Here is a 24276-nt window from a genome sequence, read left to right as displayed (position 1 = left end):
TTACATGGGAGATAAGTCAGGGTTGGAAGAGTGAAGAGAAGCAAAAAGTCAAGAGTGGCGGCTCATACCTATAGTCTGTACTTTGGGAGGCCAAGGCAGCAGGATTGCTTGAGGCCAAGAGTTAGAGTCCAGCTAGTGTAACATAGTGAGACTCCATCGCTACAGAAACAAATAAAAAAAAAAATAAATATTACCCCGTTGTGGTAGTGTGGAGCTGTAGTCCCAGCTACTCAGAAAGGAGAGGTAGGAGGATCACTTGAGCCCAGAAGTTCAAGGCTGCAGTGAACTATGATCATGCCACTGCACTCCAGCCTGGGTGACAGAGTAAGATCCTGTCTCAGAGAGAGAGAGAGAGAGAGAGATTGAGAAGAGAGAAGTGCGAGATCACACTTTTGCAGCTCTTTTTTTCTCCTTCTGGCACATTTTTCATTTTCAAGACCCCACGTCCTCCATATATGCTTTCCTGGCCCACCCATTTCCCTCCTCCCCTTACACAGATGGAGAACTTCCTTTCTGGTGTTCTCTCAGCACTCAGCACAGATTGCTAGTGCTTTTATGTGCTGAGCCTTTCCCTTCAACCTGGACTGAAAGAGGATGGCAATCTCGCTGAAGCTGTTTCTTTTTCTTCACAACATATAGGAAAGTGTTGCCCCTTTTTGGAGGTAAGCCTTTTGTTCTTAAAAATTCTATAAGAAAGAATGAGGAGAAAAGGAAAAGAAGTTATTAAACCAAATTGAGGAAGGGATATGTATCTCTCTCCATGCTTAAAAATTAAAAGGAAATATTAGAAAATTTGCTAGACAGTTAATGATTTGGACCATCTGTAGTGGCCTCCGTAACATATAAAAGAAGAGAATCTCCTTTTAATTAATTTTCAGTTGTAAATCATGCTGCAAAATAGCAACCATCCTTAGAGACTAAATCTTATGAGTCATGGCTTCATAATAATGTGACCCAGGTGTCACAGACATACAACACTGAAATATTATACTTTTTCCAATACTTTGAAATAATCTATTTAAATTTCTAGTGAGGGAATATTTTGATATACTAACTACTGGGGATTTATTTCCCTGTCAACTACTACCACTTATTTTACATTGCTATTCACATTAAAATAGATCAGAGTGATAAATCATATGCACAGAACAGAAGTAAAAATAAAAACAAACTTCTTTAACTTTTTGGAGAGAATTTAAGCTTGAAAGCATAAGGTTTTGGCTTGTACAAGCTTGTTAACTCAGAATTTAAATGGCTAAGCCCCAAAAGGAGAAGCTTATATTAGAAAGAATACATTTGAAAGAAAATAAAAACAGATAAATCTGACTCCGCTACTACAGACTAGAAACAGGTCCCAAAAGATTAGAAAATTTTGTGAGACCCTGGGGAAAACAAACAAACAAACAAAATACACACACACACACACACACACACACACACACACACACACACACAGACTGTCCAGGACCATGATCAGCAATGACTGATTGCCTCAAAGAGTGAGTGGGAGCTATGGCACAATCACAGACATATCACTGAGTGCTACCTTTGTGGAGGTTATAGTCCATATCTGGCTGACATTAACAGGTTCAGCAGAAAGGATGTGCCATCTGCCAAGAACATCACTCAACCCTGTTCAAATTATTGCTTGCAAATAAAATCCCTCTTTTTGCCCGGAATCCAGGACATTAAAACATAAAACAGGTGCAGTTTTGTCTGCTCCTCTTGGAAACATTTGACAACCTCTGGAGACAATTTTGATTGTCAGACCTTCGAGGGAGGGACGGTGTTGATATCTAGTGTGTAAACGCCAGCATTGCTGCTAAATATCCTACAATCCACCATACAACTCTCCTACAACAAATAATTAGCCAGTTTTCTGGCCTAAAATGTCAGTAGTGCTGAGGTTAAAAACTCTGACCTAAAGCAGGGCCCATAGTGAAGCAACTTTTGTTATGCTTACTCTATATGAAGACCATGATACACTAACATAAGACTTACAAAAAAGATAAATAAGACATTTCAGTAGTCTTTATCTAGAAATTAAAGTGGAAAGAGGAGTATGCTCTGCAAATGAGAGATAAAATTCCCAGAAATAATTTTATGTTAATTATTTTTAATAAAAACATTTTTGTTTCTTTTTCTTTTTATGTATGTATTTTTTAAGAGGGAGGATCTCACTCTGTCATCCAGCCTGGAGTGTAGCGGTGCAATCTTGGCTCACTGCAGCCTTGAATACCTGGGTTCAAGCTGTTTTATTAAGATAAATACCTATGAGGAGATACTTATACCTCTATGTAATACAATTAAACTACATTTTGCTGAATAACAAATTACTCCAAAACTTAACGACTGAAAACAACCAAGATTTATATTCTCACACTTTCTGTGGTCAGAAATTTGGAAGTGGTTTGCCTGGATTTCTATGGCTCAAAGTCTCTAATGAGGTTTCACATAAGCTGTTAGCGAGAGCTGCAGACATATCAAGATTTAAATGAGTCCAAAGGATCCGCTAAGGTCACACACATGATTATTAGGCTTCAGTTTTTTTACTGGCTGCTGAACTGACAGCTTCAGATCTCAGCCATGAAGTATGGGCTTCTCCACAGGGCTGCTCAGGATATAGCAGCTGGCTTCTTCTTCATGGCAACGGAGCCAAGGAGAATGAGGGAGGGAGGGAGGGAAGGAGAGAAAGAGCGAGAGAGAAAGAGCAGGCAAGTGAAAGATGGTAATGATGGTCTTTTATAACCTAATATTGGAAGTTGATCTTATTTAGGTGATTGTTGCTGTAGTTGTTGCTAACTAAAGCTCATTTCTTAGATTTTGGCTTCTCTACATATACAAATGCAGATATAAATTAGAACAGAATAGAAACAATAATTTCAGTCTGTACTCAAGGGGAGGAATACACAAGAGAACGAAGGCCAGGAGATAGAGATCAATGTGGGAACTGCACACCCTATTATATTGAATAAGACACTGAGATTCAATAGATGCAGTAAATTCATGCTGCTGTGAAAGGTGGATTTGATATTGGAAGCTAGGAGTCCCAGGACTGAAGAATTAGCTCTTTCTTTTTACAAATAACTTATGTAAATTGTTTGTGTGCTGATTTATGTGATCATAAATTGTATTACTTTAAATTATTAACAACATTATGATGATTTATTTTTTACCTCCCTGCATTAGTTAGGTTTAGGCTTCTCTGCATGTACAACAAGCAATAACTAGAGCAATGATCACCTAAACAAGGTCAACTTTATTTTCCATCTCTGGAAAAAGAGAAGTGAAGTCTGGAGATAGATAAGCTGAAGCAGATAAGAAGGCTCCACGCTATGATTCAGGGCCCCAGGCTCCATTGTTCTGCTCCATCACTCTCTTTAGTGCTTCTATTTTCAAGTTCACTTTATGATCCAAGATGGTTGTGGGAATTCTAAAATATCATTACTTGACAAGGAAAGATGGAAGATAGAAGAAAAAGATCTCTTTTTTTCCAGCCAATTTTAGCTCCAAATGATCCAACTTTCTCAAAATTGTATATACTATTTCCCTTTACATCTCATTGGCCATAACTAAGTCACATGGCCATATCTAACTGTAAAGTAAATGGGAAAACACGGTTATTTATTCTGTGCAGCAACATGTTCAAATATTTTTAAAAATTCCAACACTAAGATGGAAGACAGTAGATAGCAAAGTAAGAAAATGGCTGTTTTTTCTTTTCTGTGCTATAAAAGAAATGCGTTCCCACTAAAAACTGTAAACAGTAGAGAAAAGTAGAAAAATGATATAAAATGATACCTACACTCCGTTTTCCCCAAGATAAGCATTTTTTCTTTCTTTTTGTAAAAATTTCTATTTTCAATTTTTGTGGGTTCATAGGAGGTGTGTGTATTTATGGAGGTGTATGTATTTATGGAGTAAATGAGATATTTTGATACAGTTATGCAATGTGTAATAATCATATCAGGGTAAATGTGGCATTCGTCACCTCAAGCATTTATATTTTGTGTTACAAACCATCCAATTATACTGTTTTAGTTATGTTGAAATTCACAATTAAATTATTATTATTGACTGTTGCGCTTTCAAATACTAGATCATATTAATTCTATATAACTACTTTTTGTACCCATTAACCATCCCCACTTTCCCTCTAAACCTCCAACTACCTTTCCCAGCCTCTGGTAATCATTGTCCTCTCTCTATCTCCATGAGTTCAATTGTTTTAATTTTTAGTTCCCGCAAATCAGTAAGAACATGTGAAGTTTATCTTTCTGTGCCTGGCTTAAGTTAACATAATGGCCAGAAGTTCCATCCATGTTTTTGTAAATAACAGTATCTCATATATTTTATGGATGAATAGTGCACCATTGTGTATATGTGCCACACTTTCTTTATCCATTCATTTGTTGATGGACACTTAGGTTGCTTCCAAATCCTGGCTATTGTGAACAGAGCTACAATGAATATGGGATTGTAGATATCTCTTCAATATACTGATTTCCTTTTTTTGGGGTATATACCCAGCAGTGGGATTGCTGGATCGTATGGTAGCTCTTTTTAGTTTTTCGAAGAACCTCAAAACTGTTCTGCATAGTAGTTTTACTAATTTACATTTTCATCAACAGTGTACAAGGGTTCCCTTTTCTCCATATCCTCACTAGCATGTATTATTGCCTGTCTTTTGGATACAAGACATTTTAACTGTAGTGAGATGATATCACATTGTAATTTTGATTTGCATTTCTCAGATTGTTGTATCAATGATGTTGAGCACTTTCTCTTATACCTGTTTGCCATTTATATGTCTTATTTTGAGAAATGTCTATTCAGATATTGGAGAAAGGACAATCTCTTCAATAAATGGTGCTGGGAAAATGTTATCCACATGCAGAAGCATGAAACTAGATGCCTATGTCTTGCCATATACAAAATAAACTCGAAATGGATTAAATACTTAAATCTGAGACCTCAGACTGAAACTACAAAAAGGAAACATTTGGCAAATTCCCCAGGGCATTGCTTTGGGAAAAGATTTCTTGAGTAATACCCCACAAGCACAGGCAACCAAAGCAAAAATGGACAGATAGAATCACATCAAATTAAAAAGCTCTGCTCAGCAAAAGAAACAATCAACAAAGTGAAGAGACAACCCACAGAATGGGAGAAAATATATGCAAACTATTCATCTGACAAGGGATTGATAGCCAGAATACATAAAGAGCTCAAACAACTTTAGAGAAAAAAATTTAACTTATGAGATAAAGACAGGTCAAGTATCTGAACAGACATTTCTCAAAAGAAAACATACAAATGGCAAACAGGTATAGGAAAAGGTGCTCAACATCACTGATCATCAGATAAATGAAAATCAAAACTACAATAAGATATCATCTCACTGCAGTTAAAACAACTTTTATCCAAAACATGGGCAATAGCAAATGTTGGCAAGGATGTTTAGAAAAGGGAATCTTCATTCACTGTTAGTGGGAATGTAAATTAGTACAACCACTATGGAAAACAGTTTAGAAGCTCCTCAATAAACGATAAATAGAGCTACCATATAAGTCAGCAATCCCACTGCTAGGTATACACCCAAAAGAAAGGAAATCAGTATATTGAAGAGGTATCCGTACTCCCATGTTTATTGCAGCACTATTTTGAAGTTAAGCACTTTGTAACTTCACTATGTATTTTCTTCCCTCGCTTTCCTCAATACAAACTTGAGGGTTATTTCTTTTTATGTTTAATATGAGAGGATGTGCTGGATTTACAAAAAAAATGAGAATAAAATAAAAAAGTGTGGAGCGAAGACAGGAAAGCTAGACTCATTTTGAGGATTTATATGAGAATAAAGATGGCCAATTATGTCCTAGAATAAAGGAACTTGAAAGTAAATAGGATTGTTTGTTGCAGTCAGCAGGGTGTTTTAGTATCTTTTTAACAATATATACGTTATGATATATTCCGGGAATTTCATTTGGATGATTAGAATATTATACAAAAGGAGAAGACTAAAATAAAGTTTAATGACCGACTAATGTTGGCTATCCAGTCATGAGATAATGACATCCTAGAGAAGTGTGGGTAAAGTGAAATGGAAGGAAAGGATGCAACAAGGTAATTTTGCAAAAGTTGGAAATGATGGGATGTGTGTAAGCTAGATAAATAATTGACTATAAGATTTGTTTTCCTTATTTGAGGGTATGGATAAAATCAAATGATAAGTAGTAAAGTAGGGATGAGAGAGTAAGCTATAAATAATGTTTAAGGAGATTTGAGGTTCATATAGATGAGAGTCAGGATCCCCACTAGAGATGGGTATGCACTAGAGCCGTGTGTGTTTGCTTGAGTGGTTTTGTTTAGGTTTTTGCTCTCAGCTTCAACTTTATTGTTGCTTCAGTACTCTGTGTTTATGAAAGGACTAGTTCCATGATGAAGACCGCTTGAAAAGTGACTGCAGCAATTTTGGTAGTAAGACAATTGGTGTCAGTTGCTGGTAGGATCCAGGGTGAGAAACTGAGTTAGCGGGTATATTACTTCATCTATGCAGAATACTAGCTTCGTGGTTTGTAATGTTCTTCAGATTCCTAACATTTCCCAAGAGTTATGTGAATGAATTTTTCTTCTCTTGCCAAATGCCAAATGGTCAGTGTCTCATGTGGAATTAAAAATAATTGAGTAAATTACACTCAGATTGTTTTGCCCATCTCTTAACTCAGAAGTTGTTCTAGGTGTTGTTGTTGTTGGTTTTTTTTCCCTCCAACAATGAATAGATAAACAAATGCTAAAGTTTTGTTTTTGTTTTTTGAAACAGAATCTCAATATGTTGCCCAGGCTGGAGTGCAGTGGTCCTCCAATCTCGGCTCACTTCGACCTGCACTTCTGGGGTTCCAGCCATTCTCGTGCCTCAACCCCACGAGGTGGGATTACAGGCACGCACCACCACCCCCAGCTGATATTTGTATTTTTAGTAGAGACTGGGTTTCACCACGTTGCCCCTGCTAATCATTTTTTTCTGATTTCAGAGTTTTCTTTTTTTTTATTATTATACTTTAAGTTTTAGGGTACATGTGCACAATGTGCAGGTTAGTTACATATGTATACATGTGCCATGCTGGTGTGCTGCACCCATTAACTCGTCATTTAGCATTAGGTATATCTCCTAATGCTATCCCTCCTCCCTCCCCCCACCCCACAACAGTCCCCAGAGTGTGATGTTCCCCTTCCTGTGTCCATGTGTTCTCATTGTTCAGTTCCCACCTATGAGTGAGAATACGTGGTGTTTGGTTTTTTGTTCTTGCGATAGTTTACTGAGAATGATGATTTCCAATTTCATCCATGTCCCTACAAAGGACATGCACTCATCATTTTTTATGGCTGCATAGTATTCCATGGTGTATATGTGCCACATTTTCTTAATCCAGTCTATCATTGTTGGACATTTGGATTGGTTCCAAGTCTTTGATATTGTGAATAGTACCGCAATAAACACACGTGTGCATGTGTCTTTATAGCAGCATGATTTATGGTCCTTTGGGTATATACCCAGTAATGGGATGGCTGAGTCAAATGGTATTTCTAGTTCTAGATCCCTGAGGAATCGCCACACTGACTTCCACAAGGGTTGAACTAGTTTACAGTCCCACCAACAGTGTAAAAGTGTTCCTATTTCTCCACATCCTCTGTGGCACCTGTTGTTTCCTGACTTTTTAATGATCGCCATTGTAACTGGTGTGAGATGGTATCTCATTGTGGTTTTGATTTCCATTTCTCTGATGGCCAGTGATGATGAACATTTTTTCATGTGTCTTTTGGCTGCATAAATGTCTTCTTTTGAGAAGTGTCTGTTCATATCCTTTGCCCACTTTTTGATGGGGTTGTTTGTTTTTTTCTTGTAAATTTGTTGGAGTTCATTGTAGATTCTGGATATTAGCCCTTTGTCAGATGAGTAGGTTGTGAAAACTTTCTCCCATTTTGTAGGTTGCCTGTTCACTCTGATGGTAGTTTCTTTTGCTGTGCAGAAGCTCTTTACTTGAATTAGATCCCATTTCCCAATTTTGGCTTTTGTTGACATTGCTTTTGGTGTTTTAGACAAGAAATCCTTGCCCATGCCTATGTCCTGAATGGTAATGCCTAGGTTTTCTTCTAGGGTTTTTATGGTTTTAGGTCTAACATTTAAGTCTTTAATTCATCTTGAATTAATTTTTGTATAAGGTGTAAGGAAGGGATCCAGTTTCAGCTTTCTACATATGGCTAGCCAGTTTTCCCAGCACCATTTATTAAATAGGGAATCCTTTCCCCGTTGCTTGTTTTTCTCAGGTTTGTCAAAGATCAGATAGTTGTAGATATGCGGCATTATTTCTGAGGGCTCTGTTCTGTTCCATTGATCTATATCTCTGTTTTGGTACCAGTACCATGCTGTTTTGGTTACTGTAGCCTTGTAGTATAGTTTGAAGTCAGGTAGCGTGATGCCTCCAGCTTTGTTCTTTTGGCTTAGGATTGACTTGGCGATGAGGGCTCTTTTTTGGTTCCATATGAACTTTAAAGTAGTTTTTTCCAATTCTGTGAAGAAGGTCATTGGTAGCTTGATGGGGATGGCATTGAATCTATAAATTACCTTGGGCAGTATGGCCATTTTCACAATATTGATTCTTCCTACCCATGAGTATGGAATGTTCTTCCATTTCTTTATACCCTCTTTTATTTCATTGAGCAGTGGTTTGTAGTTCTCCTTGAAGAGGTCCTTCATGTCCCTTGTAAGTTGGATTCCTAAGTATTTTATTGTCTTTGAAGCAATTGTGAATGGGAGTTCACTCATGATTTGGCTCTCTGTTTGTCTGTTATTGGTGTATAAGAATGCTTGTGATTTTTGCACATTGATTTTGTATCCTGAGACTTTGCTGAAGTTGCTTATCAGCTTAAGGAGATTTTGGGCTGAGATAATGGGGTTTTCTAGATATACAATCATGTCATCTGCAAACAGGGACAATTTTACTTCCTCTTTTCCTAATTGAATACCCTTTATTTCCTTCTCCTGCCTAATTGCCATGGCCAGAACTTCCAACACTATGTTGAATAGGAGTGGTGAGAGAGGGCATCCCTGTCTTGTGCCAGTTTTCAAAGGGAATGCTTCCAGTTTTTACCCATTCAGTATGATATTGGCTGTGGGTTTGTCATAGATAGCTCTTAAAAAAGAGAGAAGAATCAAATAGATGCAATAAAAAATGATAAAGGGGATATCACCACTGATCCCACAGAAATACAAACTACCATCAGAGAATAATACAAACACCTCTATGCAAATAAACTAGAAAATCTAGAAGAAATGGATAAATTCCTCGACACATACACTCTCCCAAGACTAAACCAGGAAGAAGTTGAATCTCTGAATAAACCAATAACAGGATCTGAAATTGTGGCAATAATCAATAGCTTACCAACCAAAAAGGGTCCAGGACCAGATGGATTCACAGCCGAATTCTACCAGAGGTACAAGGAGGAACTGGCACCATTCCTTCTGAAACTATTCCAGTCAATAGAAAAAGAGGGAATCCTCCCTAACTCATTTTATGAGGCCAGCATCATCCCGATACCAAAGCTGGGCAGAGACACAACCAAAAAAGAGAATTTTAGACCAATATCCTTGATGAACATTGATGCAAAAATCCTCAATAAAATACTGGCAAACCGAATCCAGCAGCACATCAAAAAGCTTATCCACTATGATCAAGTGAGCTTCATCCCTGGGATGCAAGGCTGGTTCAATATATGCAAATCAATAAATGTAATCCAGCATATAAACAGAACCAAAGACAAAAACCATATGATTATCTCAATAGATGCAGAAAAGGCCTTTGACAAAATTCAACAACCCTTCATGCTAAAAACTCTCAATAAATTAGGTATTGATGAGATGTATTTCAAAATAATAAGAGCTATCTATGACAAGCCCCTGCTAATCTTGAACTCCTGACCTCGGTGATCTGCCCACCTCAGTCTCCCAAAATGTTGAGATTATAGGCATGAGCGATCACGCCCAACCACAAATGCTGAAGTTTTGCCTGTCCTTGTTAAAACTCCAGAACTCAAATTCATCCTGCAATCGGAATTTGCAAGTTTTCCAAAAAGTCATTAAATGGCTGCCATAGATCTGGTCTTCTCCAATACTACAGGCGGCGAGGGACCACAGTATGATTATTTCACTATTAGAGATGTAACTCTTTTAAAGTTGTATATTCTAGAAGTCTGAAAAAAACTGAGTTTGAGTCCCACTTCTCAAATAGAAAATTATATTGCTGTCTAACACATGGAGCTTTGGGAAGAATTAAAGAAAAACATGTATAAATAACCAAGATATCTTTTACATCTGGAAGGAGATATACATACAGATATTCATTGCAAGATTATTTACAATAGAAAAAAATATGGTAAAATTCTAAAGTTAAATAGAAAGGCAAAGGGTAATTATGTTTGATTAATGCTTTGGAATAGTTTGGAGCAGTTACAAAGATGAGGAAGATTTATACAGAAAAAATGCTAAGATATTGTTGAGATAAGAAAGTCTCAGAAAAAGTACTGTGCCAACATTTGTTTGAAAACCAGAGTAATGTATTTTAACTTCCCCCATTTGCGAAAGATGAAACTATCTGCATAGAGAGGTTAAATAAATTTCCAAGGGTCACACAGATACTTGAATTCAAACTTAGATCTATCTGATAACTACAGACCATACTTCACTAAAAAGGAATCAGAGTTATTAGAAATGCAAAGAATATCAGACATTGTTTAGTTCAGTGGCTTGTTCCCTGTACATCTAAGGGCCTGAGAAGGAGTTCCTTTGGTTTTTGCCCTTTCCCCCACAACCTCTTTCTACTTTAACCAGAGAAGTTGCACATTTTTATTGCTTTGTATTTAAGAGTTTGATGAAAAAAATATTTCAAGTGTTCTATTGCTAACTGAAATCCAGTACTTCAAATTAAAAATAAGGGCCTTGAAGCCTGGAGAGAGTGAAACAAGTTTCCCAGAGTTACAAAATGAAGAACTAGAAATCAGCACTTTGTCCTCCAAAGCCAGGGTGACTTCTAGGGTACACTTCTGACTCTATACATTCTTAGATCTTAGCCTAGGTGCCTCTGTGGATAATAATAATAAGATTATTACTAGAAAAACAATGACATGTAGGGAGCCATCGGGGACCAAACAAGGGGAAGTTGGGCCTAAAGAGGGAAAACTGAAATGCCAGATGGTTAAGAAAGGGTGAGGAGACTTTCTTCAAAACATTTTTGCTTTCAACATCCATTTTCAGAGGTTCTGCTATTCTCTTGGAGCAGGAATACATTTTCAAAGGGGACTAATTGCACTCTCTTAGGGGGAAATATATTAAGTGCATCATAGTTTAATTGAATGTAGATAGATTAGTTTCTGTCCATGGTGTACTTGTCTTCTTTTAGTAATGGAGACTCACAGAAAATGAGCAGCCAATGAGCAGAGGAAACCGGCTCTTAGATCCCAAACTGATGGGTGCTTGGAATGTAAACACTGGTCTCATGTCCCTTATTACAATTTCAAGACGTATCTGTTTTCTTTATTCATGCCTCATTATTAGTTCCTGTGACCTTTGCTGGCCACCAATAAGTTTAAATTCAGAAATACTTCATTACAGCATTGTATGAAAATACTGAACTAGAAAATAGGACACCTGCTTTAAATCTGGGGGAAAATATCTTATAAGCCCACAGCATCTCCATTTTGTCATCAGTAATGAGTTCACGAAAAAATTATTCAAAGAATATTTATTGATTTCGTATTTAGGAGATGTCACTACTTTCTCTCTTGAGACACTTCTTTCCAGGTGAAAGGAGGTCAGTTAATGTACCTATTGGCTTCTCTCCACCTCTTGACATACTGACCCTCTAGGACAGCAGAGTGATCTCATCTGATACCAGGAGAATGAACTGGTCAGTCTTGGTATAGCTCCTTCTTTTTTCATTGCAAGTCATGAATTCTCATTTGATCCTCCAGCAGTATATTTTTCTGCATCAGGCCTGACCCAGCTGATATTGACTGAGACAGGTAGAGAGAGTCAGCCTAATTATTGTGTTAATTAGTTGACCTATTTGTTTATCACACTATACTACAGCCAGTGATGTAGATAATATTTTGACCTTTATCTTCCACTCCTTTTTTCTCTTTTTTTCCCCCATCTCTGTTTCTCAAACACTTATGGAGAAGATGTAAAGATGTGGACCTTTGCACCACCAATGTGTCAGTCACTCTTCTAGATTTGGGGTGCCATTGACAGATAAGAACTTTTCAAATACAGCTTTCCATCTTGTGGAAGAGACAAACAACAAAAGCAATAAATCTATAGGATAATTGTTTTAAGATAATATTAGGGACAGAATCATTGACTGGACTTATCATCTGCCACTCCTTTTTTCTCTTTTTTTTCCCCCTCTCTGTTTCTCGAACACTTACGGAGAAGATGTAAAGATGTGGCCCCTCCAAGACCTTTGCACCACCAGTGTGTCAATCGTTCTTCTAGATTTGGGGATGCTATGGTGTCATTGACAGATAAGAACTTTTCAAATAGAGCTTTCCATCTTGTGGAAGAGACAAACAACAGAAGCAATAAATCTATAGGATGATTGTTTTAAGATAATATTAGGGACAGAATCTTTGACTGGACTTACTTCAGATTGAATAGTAACGGGCATTTCAGCTGGTGTCTGAATAGGGAGAAATAGTCAGGCCTGTGAAATTTTAAGGAAAGAACATTTCAGGCAGTAAAAAGAGCAAGTGAAAAATAATTTGGCATGTTCCAGGAACAAAAAGAGAAAGGCTAATATGACTGTGATAAAAGTGATGTGTGGGAGAAAATGTAGGGAAATTGAAACCAAGTTGTAGGCAAAACCTTCCTACTCAAATGAAAGAAATGAAAAATAAATTATTTGAGAAAATATTACAGGCATGTTCCTGTTTTAGGTGATCAAAGAAAGGGAGGGAGGTAGAGAGATAGAAAGATAGACTGATAGACAGGCATTCAGATCTTTCCTTAAAGTACTTTTGGAATGTTTAGAAGAACAATGAATTTTATTACTGAAAGAATGAAATCTATTCTTTTTGGTTTTGTTTTACTTATGTTTTATGCTCAACATCAATTCTCCTTTCCACATTTTAATATTTTCATATGATCAGGACAAATATAAGCAGCATGTCTCTATCTGTTTGTTACCTCACTGTGTAATACACACACACACACATTCACAGAGAGAGAGAAAGAGTGAGAGAGAGAGAAACTAAAAGAGAGAGAGAGAACCTGAGTATCTCTGGGGATTTGAAAGAGATAGACAACTGATAACTGGAAATCACAACAATGTCTGGGTTGTTCCAGGTACATCTCTGTCATCAATCAGGGATTTGAACAAGCCCTCCTGACCTTAATATTTTTATGAAGTAAAAATCAGGGAAATCCCTGTGATATGGTTTGGCTGTGTCCCTACCCAGATCTCATCTTGAATTCCCATGTGTTGTGACAGGGACCCAGTAAGAGATAATTCAATCATTGGAGTAGATCTTTCCCATGCTGTTCTCATGAAAGTGGGTAAGTCTCACAAATCTGATGGTTATTGTAAGGGGGACTTTTCCTGCACAAGCTCTCTTTGCCTGCCACCATCCAGGTAAGCTGTGACTGGCTCCTCCTTGCTTTCCTCCAAGATTGGGAGGCTTCCCCAGCCATGTGGAACCATAAGACCAATTAAACCTCTTTGTTTTGTAAATTGCCCAGTCTTGGATATGTCTATCAGCAGCGTGAAAATGGACTAATACAGTAAATTGGTACCAGTAGAGTGGGGTGCTGCTGAAAAGATACCCAAAAATGTGGAAGTGACTTTGGAACTAGGTAACAGGCAGGGGTTGGAACAGTTTGGAGGATTCAGAAAGACAGGATGATATGGGAAAATTTGGAACCTCCTAGAAAATTATTGAATGGCTTTGCCCAAAATGCTGATAGTGATATGCAAAATAAAGTCTAGGCTGAGGTGGTCTGGGCACTGGAGCAAAGGTGACTCTTTTTGTATTTTAGCAGAGACTGGCCACATTTTCCCCCTGCCCTAGAGATTTTTGGAACTTTGAACTTGAGTGAGATGATTTAGGATATCTAGTGGAAGAACTTTCTAAGCAGCAAAGCATTCAAGAGGTGACTTGGGTGCTGTTAAAGGCACTCAGTTTTGTAAGGGAATCAGAACATAAACGTTCAGAAAATTTACAGCCTGACAATGTGATAGAAAAGAAAATTCCATTTTCTGAGGAGAAGGTCAAGCTGGCTGCAGAAATTTGCATAAGTAATGAGAGGCAGAATGTTAATCTCCAAAACAACATGGAAAATGTCCCCAGGGCATGTCAAAGGTCTTCACAGCACAAGGCCTCCCATCACAAGCTTGGAGGCCTAGGAGAAAATGGTTTCTTGTACCCAGCCCAGGGTCCCCGTGCTGTGTACAGTCTAGGGACTTGGTGCCCTGCATCCCAGCCACTCCAGCCATGACTAAAAGGGGCCAAGGTACAGCTTGGGCTGTTGCTTCAGAGGGTGGAAGTCCCAAACTCTGGCAGCTTCCATGTGGTGTTGAGCCTGCAAGTTCACAGAAGTCAAGGAATGGGGTTTGGTAACCTCCATCTAGATTTCACCTGATAAAAACATGCCTGAGACTGGGCAATATGGAAATGCATGGATGCCCAGGCAGAAGTTTGCTGCAGGGGCAGGGCCCTCGTGGAGAACCTCTGTGAGGGCAGTGTGGAAAGGAAATGTGGGGTGGGAGCCCCAACACAGAGTCCCTACTGGAGCACTGCCTAGTGCAGCTGTGAGAAGAGGGCCACAGTCCTCCAGACACCAGAATGGTAGATCCACTGACAGCTTGCACTCTGCTCCTGGAAAAGCCACAGACCTCAATGCCAGCTATGAAAGCAGCCAGCAGCGGGGGTTATACCCTGCAAAACCACAGGGAGCTGCCCACGACCACGGGAACCCACCTGTTGCATCGCTGTGATGTGGATATGAGACATGGAGTCAAAGGAGATCATTTTGGATCTTTAAGATTTGACTGTCCCACTGGATTTTGGACTTGCGTAGGGCCTGTAGCCCCTTTGTTTTGCCCAATGGCTCCCATTTGGAATGGCTGTATTTATTCAATGCCTGTACCTCCATTGTATCTAGGAAGTAACTAACTTGCTTTTGATATTACAGGCTCATAGGCAGAAGAGACTTGCCTTGTCTCAGATGAGACTTTGGACTTGTGGACTTTAGAATTAATGCTGAAATGAGTTAAGACTTTGGGGGACTTTTGGGAAGGCATGATTCATTTTTAAATGTGAGTACATAAGATTTGAGAGGGCCAGGGCAGAATGATATGTTTGGGCTGTGTCCCCACTTTAATCTCGTCTTGAATTCCCACATCTTGTGGAAGAGACCCTGTGGGAGGTAATTGAATCATATGGGCAGGTCTTTCCCATGTTGTTCTCATAATAGAGAGTAAGTCTCATGACATCTGATGGTTATTATAAGGGGGGAATTTCCTGTACAAGCTCTCTTTTCCTGCTGCCATCCACGTAAGATGTGACTTGCTCCTCCTTGCCTTCCACCATGATTGTGAGGCCTCCTCAGCCTTGTGGAACCATAAGTCCAGTTAAACCTCTTTTTTTTTTTCTTGTAAATTGCCCAGTCTCAGCTATGTCTTTATCAGCAGTGTGAAAATAGATAAATACACCCTACTATTCCTTTCTCTTAATTATCCAAAGGACTTAAATACTTTTGATTCTATCTCTGAAACTTTTTTTTTCAAATTATTGCCCTCTTTTATCTCCATATTAACTAGATGGAATCTTTCTGATCATCTTCCTAATTTTTTCTATACTATCTGCCTCTTCTTCCACTTTAATCCATAATTTTTGGAGATATAATAACAATGCAGCAAAGAAAGTGGAGGACAAAGAAAAATGAACAAGAACAAGATTAATGTATGCAGCTCATTTAGCCAACAAACAGCACAATGCTCCTGTGAATTTATTCATTCTCAGAACAGTAGGTTGAGAAAGGTGGTGTAAACATACTTAATTCTGCAGTGTTGACGTTGAGTGGGAGCGAGTCTTGAGCTATTGGAAATAGCAGGCCATATATGGATGGCATGAGAAATATTTTTTTGTGGCCCACAGAGTTGCATTTTGTTTTTTAATAAATTAGATTTTGAGTTTTAAACATGAGGAAATTTCACACAACCATCAGACAGTCAGCCTGTTTTTAAAAAATGAGAAGATCAGGCACACACGGACTGAATTTTTGCATGGTAACAACTATTTGGCACTGAATAGAAGCTGTCCCCTTTGGAGAAGATATGCAGACTCATGACTTTGTTCATCACTACTCTGCTCACTCCATGAATTTATATTATCTTCTTGCTCTTATAGGACATGGACTTTATGACTTATGACTTAAGAGAATGCTGAATGATTTCATTAAGTTGGTAAACATGGCTTAGTATACTTTTTCCTCATTCTATTTGCCCTATAGCCATTCACAAACCTCAGATATGCTCCAGTTTCCTCATCTGCAGTATGAAGATTATAATATTTACCTAAGTAGTTTAAAGTATTGAAAGCTCACTGGAAAGCAATTTAGAGTTTAGTTACTAAGTAGCTGTTGCTGAAGAAGATTTGACTGAAATTATTGGAATAGTGCTAGGGTTTCTACAATAAGAACTGGTAATCTGGAGTCAAACCTGCCTTCATCAGTATAATGGGCATCTGTTTTGGAAGATTCCAGCATCTATATAACGTTCTTTTGATACAATAGTGATTTTTTCATTGGAGAAGAAACCTTTCCTTCATAAGAATTCACTTGGTTTATTTGTGGTGGTGCTGAATTCACCTCTAGCATTAGGAATATCAGACTTGACCAATTAAGGCATTGTAGCCCTCTCTCATTGCCCTCCCTCATACACACAGTGTGCTTACTTCAGGCATGGTCATGTAGGTACACAAACCAGAACTAATGATACAGATAACTTACTCATGGGATTTTTGTTGAGATGGTTAAAAAATCATTTGTCTCTGATTCCTCTTTGTCCTTGAGGTAGTGAGGATGTAACTTTGGACTGCCAGGGGCCACCTCATAGAGAAAGCCTGCAAGAAAGTGCATCTAACACAAGTCAGGGAAAGCCAGCTGAATGATGGATAGGTATAAAGAAAAGAGGGAGAAACCCACAATATTGTTTGAACATGGATTAAGCTGTTTCTGAATTTAGTGCTTACCCTGCACATTCCAGTATCAATCCTTCTCTCCCACTTTGCTTGATGAATATATTTAAAATTTGTTTCTGTGAATTGTAAAGTATAGATTGCAGATTAATCCTTATCTATGCTGCTATCTGTCTATCTATCTATCTATCCATCTATGCATTTATCTATCCATCTATCTGCAGGGTCCAAATTTAGTCATTTCAACATTATTGTCTGTTAAACTGGGTTATTTGAAGAACCCACATTTTATCTATTTCTGAATATGTTTTGTTTCCCCAAAATAAGATGTAGGAATTTTCATGTCATTTATTATTCATCTGAACTATTGGAGAAAGGAATAATTCATAGGTATTAAATAGTCTAGGTCATTCTAGGAACTTTCAATGCCTTTGATTCAGAGAATAACACAAAATGACGCAAATCTTTGAAGACATCTCAGTCTTCACCACCTCAACCTCAGTAAACTTCATCACAAATCATCCCATTTTCTGAATACTTGAGAAAATTTCAATATGAGCTCTGTATTAGATGATATGGAATTATTATTAATATGTTAGACTTGGTAACAGAATGTTGAGTAGAAAATGATTTTGATTACTAGGCAATGCATGCTGAAGCATTTAGAAGAGAAGTGTCATGATGTCTGCAAATTATTTTCAAGTTTGTTTGTTTAAAGTACACATATATGTACTGATATTAGTACAAAAATTTTGTTTTCGAAAATGACTTCTCCACCATGATAAATGCTTATGTTCAGTTCTTCAGTTCTAGAAGGGCATGGAAGAGACCTGATGATATACCATTATCTCCCTGTCCACAGTGGTTGTTTCAGGATTGGCATGAGACTTGAGATCAATGAGATACATTTTGACTTTTACTTGCTATATTTTGAGTCTGTGAGTCAAGAGAGGGCAACAATTTTGCCAGTTTACAATGAGGACCTCCATGAAAATTAAGTTAGCAAAGAAGAAAATGGAATGGAGAAATAGAAAGAAACTGTTAACTGATGAAATTGTTTGACTCCCAGGAATCAGCCAAGTCTAAAATTTGCCCGGAATCTTTAATTTATACAAGCTAATACTTTCATATTTCTGTTTCATCTAATTTGAGTTGATGCTGCTTGCAGTTGGAGGACTTCTTGCCCATACACTACCACATCCACACTTTTGCTATGATATTTAGCCTTTCAGTTGATAGTCCATTATGTTGTGTATGAAAGACCTGTAGGAATTAGTCTTCTTTAATTCAGCCAAAATATAAATTATTTAAGAACATAGACCATCCATGCCTTATACTACTAAAATGTTACCCACTGGCTCTTTATATATTATACAGTAGATACTATATAGATGACAGTTGCTAATAAATATTTGTATATTAACAGGGAATAATTGTGGATGGTTGAACTTTGTTGAATTGTATTTGATGAATGAACTAGTGACACAAGAGGAAAAAGTTGTCCTCCACCCCCAACACACGCAAATACCTGTTATCTGTACCAGCAGTATTCAGAAGTCCAATTTGTTTATCTTTGTGGTAATCACTAACATTCACAACAACTGCCTAAGTGTAATAGTAATACCAATAATAGCTAACAAATGTTAATGAACACTTTCTATGCACCAGGTACTGTGCTGGGTACTTTATGTGCATCATCTCATAACTACCTATGAGATAGTCAAATAACTACCCTTTAATCAAATAACTACCCTATGATGTATATAATGTATTATTGTCCTCATTTTGCAGATGAGAAAACGTGAGGCTAATTGTAATTAAAGGATTTTCCTGGTAATTTAGAGTGGTGATATTGGGACTCAAACCCAGGTCAAACCCTATATTCCAAAGTCTGTGTTTTGAAACAAGACAATGAATAATTTTACAATAAACATAAATCCAACCACCAAAGATTTAATACTTTATCAAATAAGATATGCATTTAAGTCAGACCATTCCAATTGTTCTTCCAACTTGGGCAAAAATATATCTAATATATTATGCCTAACCTAGTAACAGAGAACTACTAAAATTTAATTTTTATTTATGTAGATTTGGTTCTTTGAAAGTCTGAAAACTAAATCTCTCTGGTTTTGGATTCTGTTTTTGTAAGAATTAGACAGTGTTATATAAAACAGTGTCTTGGTTAAATTATCCAGAGTAACTGATACTAATTTCTTCAGAGGTCCACATTAGCTCTAAGTCTCTTATAGTTTATGAAATTATCTAACATGAGAGTTCTTTATTTTTTAAACAAATTAGAAATATCCATGAGGGTGATAGAATGCTTATCTAGAAAGGACAAAATAAAACAGCACTGATTTTTTATAAAGGAAAAATAAGTATTAACAGTCCCAGAAAAGCAGATGTATTTATCAATCTAAGAGATGACTTATGTTCACCAAATGCATTGAATGCTATTTCTTATGTGATATTTAAATTATGGCTCTATGATTGACTTTTTAAACATAAAACAAATATTTTGTTTCATTTATTAACCACTAAGTATACATTCTTTTTATGGGAATTCTAGTTCATTTTCAACTATTAGGCTGTGTATATCAGCTTTTTGACCTTAAGGAATGAATACATATAACGATTACACCAAAATTAAAAATATTTTGAAATACCTAAAAGGAAAACAAAAAAGTAAAAATAAATAGAATTTTAAACCCAGGAAAGTTTGCTCTGAAGTATTTTAAGAGTTAAATCTTATTTTCCATTTTTTAAAGAACAGTTGGTTTCTGAAAGAGAAATAAAAAGATGCCATAAAACCCCTATGAATATTAAAAGGTCAAACTTGATTGTATGAAGTTATTTTTAGCCATTGTTAGAAATATCTTTAGCAATCAAGAAGACAGGAGATTTATGCTTCTACTTTTATCTCAGATGATACAAAACCAACAACTGGCATTAAGTTTTTGTTATTAATTACAGTGTAATGTGTATTTATAAAGTTCTTCTCTAAGAATTATCCATAATGAAAATAATTTCCAGAGCCCAATAAAAAAGTAGAAAGTGAAAAATTATAGAAGAAATGATTCTATTATCTCTTTAGCTTGTTATCATAAATTGACTTTCCTGTTTTAATACCGAAGCAGAGAATTTCTTTACAAAGTCTAGGCAGATTATGGATTCTTCAACTATGTAATTAAACCAATTTCATAGTCTAAAGTTTGAATGACAAAGCTAGACTCTAGTACAATGTAAAGCGGCCAACATTTTTGTTAAGGATAAAGGCCATAGAAAATCTGATTAAAGGAGGCTTTTAAATATTGATTTTAAAACTTTATGGGACATGAAGCAAATGCCAAAAGAAAATGAGTCCTGTGAGTGTAAGCCTTGGACGAAAGGATTATGACTTACATGTCATCTGTATTTCTCATTTGGGTAGGTGTTTATGAACATGATAGAACAGTATTATTTCTTTACAGGAATATGGATTACAAAGAGAGCCATGTTCTTTCAAAAGGCCTTGTGAATATCTTCATGAGCTGACTAGGCCCCAGATTCATTATCTCCATTGTAAATATAAGAAAACCTAATTCAAAGAAGGACCAAAAAAAGAGAAGGAGGCTGTCAGATATCCATGCTGAGAATATGTATGAGAGCAGGTGTAGAAATTGTCCAGAGGCAGACAAGAGAAATCAGTGATTCCAACCAGTGGATCATATGAATCCTGCAGGATTTAAATTATGAAATTTTTGGTGCACATTTCTTTTATTTAAGATGGATATTTGAAACCTAATATATTTGAAACAAAGAGAGATAAAGAAATAGATGCAAAGCACTTGCTTTATAGAATTATTTAATAGTTAATTTTCCTAATATCACAACATAGACTACAATTAACACATAAACATGTATACAATTTTCAAAACCAAATCTACTTTACTAGCTAATCAAGACTGCTAGTACAGAGCAATTCACATGCAAAATGCACTGTTTTAAGCATGCAACATGCATTAAGTAATGTAATCATTATTCTCTCAAGTGGTCACTATTATTTCCCCAGTTTATAGGTTTAGACACTGTGAGATTAACTGTACCAAACATTCAGTTCATAAGTGGCAGGAATGAGCTTGAACTCAGGCATGTTCCAGAGCCTGTGTTCTTTTTTTTTTTGAGACGGAGTCTCGCTCTGTTGCCCAGGCTGGCGTGCAGTGGCACGATCTTGGCTCACTGCAAGCTCTGTTTCCTGGGTTCACGCCATTCTCCTGCCTCAGCCTCCCGAGTAGCTGGGACTACAGGTGCCCGCCACCACGGCCAGCTAATTTTTGTGTATTTTTTAGTAGAGACGAGGTTTCACTGTGTTAGCCAGGATGGTCTCAATCTCCTGACCTCGTGATCCGCCCTCCTCGGCCTCCCAAAATGCTGGGATTACAGGCGTGAGCCACCGCGCCCAGCCCAGAGCCTGTGTTCTTAACCACGATACTTCACTGCTTTGCTCATAAATGGGAAACACTATTTTAAAAATATTATTTACAGGGTTGCTTCTACCTATCTAGTGTTTGCTAGGAACGAAAATGTCATAGTGAAACTTGTAGAATTTATATACATTTAGCATGTTTTTAAGATGACTATGAAAGGATCTGCCATTAGAATATTCACTCTAAAACCAAAATTGAGATGAGGAATTACAAAAAGAATGTAGGCATATACTAAAAATTTTCTGAATACACACACACACACACACACACACACACACATATTCTATACATATATATGTCTTTAGGTGCACATTTCTTCTATTTAAAATGGATATCTGAAATCCTAATATATTTGAAACAAAGATAAAGAAATAGATGAAAAGCACTTGCTTTATAGAATTATTTAATAGTTAAATCCCGTGTGTATATGGAATATATATAGATGAATTTCAAAAGCATCCTATTAAGTGAAAGAAGCCAGATGCAAATGACTACATACTATGTGATTCCATTTATTTGAACGAATAGAGAAGTCAAGGCTATAGTAACAAATGCAGATCAATGACTGCCAGGAGACTGACATATGGAAGAAGACTGACTGAGAATGAACAGGAGGAAACCTTTGGGGGTGATGGTAGTGCTCTCTATGTTGAGTGTGATTCTCTCTCCTTCTGTATGTAATATATACATACACACATACATGCACATATATGCTCATTGAAATATTTATGGGCCAAGCACACTGGTTCATGCCTGCAATCCCAGCACTCTGGGAGGCTGAGGTGTGCAGATCCATTGAGCCCAGGAATTCATTTTCTGCCATTTTTATATTCTGATTCCTTCTGATCCCTCATTATATTTTGTTCTTTTATTTTCTGAAATGTAGAAAATAAAAGGACATTTTGGATGCAAATCACCTTTTTTAAATTATTATTATTATTATTATACTTTAGGTTTTATGGTACATGTGCTATGATGAAGCAGCTTATCGAATCTTCATAAACTAAGAAATAACAGGGTGCGACTTGTCTCAAAAGAAGACATTTATGCAACCAACAAACATAAGAAAAAAGCTCACCATCACTGGTCATTAGAGAAACGCAAATCAAAACCACAATGAGATACCATCTCACGCCACTTAGAATGGCAATCATTAAAAAATCAAGAAACAACAGAAGCTGGAGAAGATGTGGAGAAATGGGAACGCTTTTACACTGTTGGTGGGAGTGGAAATTAGTTCAACCATTGTGGAAGACAGTGTGGCAATTCCTCAAGGATCTAGAACTAGAAATATCATTTGACTCAGCCATCCCAAGGATCTAGAACTAGAAATACCATTTGACTCAGCCATCCCATTACTGGGTATATACCCAAAGGATTATAAATCATTCTACTATAAAGACACATGCACACGTATGTTTATTGCCGCACTATTCACAATAGCAAAGGCTTGGAACTAACCCAAATGCCCATCAATGATAGACTGGATAAAGAAAATGTGGCACATATACACCATGGAATACTATGCAGCCATAAAAAAGAATGAGTTCACGTCCTTTGTAGGGATATGCATGAAGCTGGAAACCATCATTCTCAGCAAACTAACACAAGAATAGAAAACCAAACACTGCATGTTCTCACTTGTAAGTGGGAGTTGAACAACGAGAACACACAGGCACAGGGAGGGGAACATCACACACCGAGGCCTGTCAGGGGGTTGGGGGCTAGGGGAGGGATAGCATTAGGAAAAATACCTAATGTAGATGATGGGTTGAAGGGTGCAGCAAACCACCATGGCACGTGTACACCTATGTAGCAAACCTGCACCTTCTGCACATGTATCCTAGAACTTAAAGTATAGTTAAAAAAAAAAAAAGTAAATTGTAATGCTTTTCCTAGAGCTTCTGGGTACTACTTCAAGTTTGGAGCAATTTTGCAACCCTAATCTGACATTACACTTGTCTTGCCTATTCTGTCACTTCACATCAGTTGACCTTAAGGTCACTGTGGCATAATTAAGGCTTACAAAATCTTTTTCAAAAGAAGGATTCTAAACAGCAAATTTAAGATAACTTTAAGCCAGGTTTGAATGTTAGTTAATAGTATTGCGTACTTAGGATACAGATCTCCTCATTCTTAGTCCAGGGAAGCTTTTATTATCTCCTATGTACTTTTAATTTTACTGAAACAAAAGTAAAGAAATATTATTAAAATTTTGTCAAGAAGACAGAAAAACCAACGTCTTCAGTAAAAATTATATATTTAGCTAACTGAAAGCTTATACTCACCATGTTTTGAATACTTACTCTGACGTATAATTTAATTTCTGCTGTCAATGGCTTTTTGTTAATGCAATAAGCATTTCACTTATCAACACCCAACAATTCATATATTTACAGGGGTTTAGTTCATTTCTATTCTAATATGTAACAGTTGGGTGGCCTGGAAAAATAATGGTGCCCTAAACCTTAAAAGGTCAAACTTGATGGTAAGAAGTAATTTTTATCAATGAAAACAAAACAAAACAAAATAAAATGAGAGAAAAATTATGTATCTT

General features: G+C 37.0%; 1 long non-coding RNA gene across 1 annotated transcript in view; it reads left to right on the top strand.

Moving 5' to 3' along the window:
• The first annotated feature begins 585 nt into the window (after positions 1–585).
• The window catches only part of LOC129037389 (uncharacterized), an 89850-nt gene continuing 66159 nt past the window's right edge, over positions 586–24276 (top strand). The window contains exon 1 of the long non-coding RNA XR_008502789.1: positions 586–662. This is a non-coding gene — a long non-coding RNA (uncharacterized LOC129037389). The remainder of the gene's footprint in view (positions 663–24276) is intronic.

The sequence above is a fragment of the Pongo pygmaeus genome, chromosome 4 (assembly GCF_028885625.2).
Source record: "Pongo pygmaeus isolate AG05252 chromosome 4, NHGRI_mPonPyg2-v2.0_pri, whole genome shotgun sequence".
In the NCBI taxonomy this organism is placed as follows: domain Eukaryota; kingdom Metazoa; phylum Chordata; class Mammalia; order Primates; family Hominidae; genus Pongo; species Pongo pygmaeus.
The sequence above is the reverse complement of the archived record's forward strand: the minus strand, read 5'-3'. Positions and strand labels throughout refer to the sequence as shown.